Source organism: Marmota monax, unplaced genomic scaffold (genome assembly GCF_021218885.2).
Source record: "Marmota monax isolate L192 unplaced genomic scaffold, Marmota_monax_Labrador192_F-V1.1 WCK01_AAM20220418_F8-fsc00206, whole genome shotgun sequence".
NCBI lineage: Eukaryota > Metazoa > Chordata > Mammalia > Rodentia > Sciuridae > Marmota > Marmota monax.
In genome coordinates, this window is record NW_026694490.1 from 298,023 (window position 1) to 299,152 (window position 1,130).

A 1,130-nucleotide genomic window follows, 5' to 3' on the forward strand; every position below is an offset into this window, starting at 1 on the left:
GGCTGGGAGATGAGGTATAAAGAAGTTATTTTTTAATGGTTATGGAGTTTTTGTTCAGAATGATTAAAAAGTTTTGAATATAAATAGTGGTGATGGTTCTACAGCACTGTGATGTTTTCAAATTTATTGAATTTTACATCTACAAACAGTTAAAATAATACACATTATGTTGATGTACAATATCACCACAATTTTTTTAACATTTATTTTTTAGTTTTCGGTGGACACAACATCTTTTTTTTTTTTTATGTGGTGCTGAGTATCAAACCCAATGCCCTGCGCATGCCAGGCAAGCGCACTACCGCTTGAGCCACATCCCCAGCCCTCACTACAATTTTTAAAATGGCATTGGTCAAGTGGTGACCTGTTTGAAGAAAAAATACTCTAACATATATTTCACCACAATACATTTCATTTGGTTCATGTAAATACACATTTGAATCAAAAGTACTAAGAGAATATATTAGATATTCATTTTTATTTATATTCTTGAAGAGAGAAAATGTTATTTTTGGTTAGATAGAAATCAATGGGACATTTAAAGTTGATATGATTTATAATGCCATAAACATCTGCAGGTGAATTAATCTTATTTATAAAAATCCTAAGATAGCCACTAAAAGCTATTAAAATTAATAAAAAGCTAGTAAAGTTTTATAAAATATTAATATACAAAAGTCAGTTTTATTTCTCTAGTGGTAATGGTCAAATCAATAATGAAATATTTAAAGCAACTACAATAGCAACTAAAAGAGTTCTAAAAACTGAGGAATAAGTTTTACCTAGGAAGTGTAATATTTGTACACCAAAAACTACAAAACTTTGTTGAAAGATATTTAAGAACATTTAAATTAATGGAAAGATACCCTGTGTTCATGGATTGGAAGAGTTCATATTAAGATATCAATACCAGCAAAATTATTTTCATCTATAGATCTAATACACAATTCTTACCAAATTCCTGCTGCCTTTTTGTAGAAATTTGCAAGGTACTCTTAAAATTTACATGGAAGGGGCTGGGGTTGTGGCTCAGTGATAGAGCCTCACCTAGCACATGCAAGGTGCTGGCTTCAATCCTCAGCACCACATAAAAATAAATAAATACAATAAAGGTAAAAAAAATTACATGG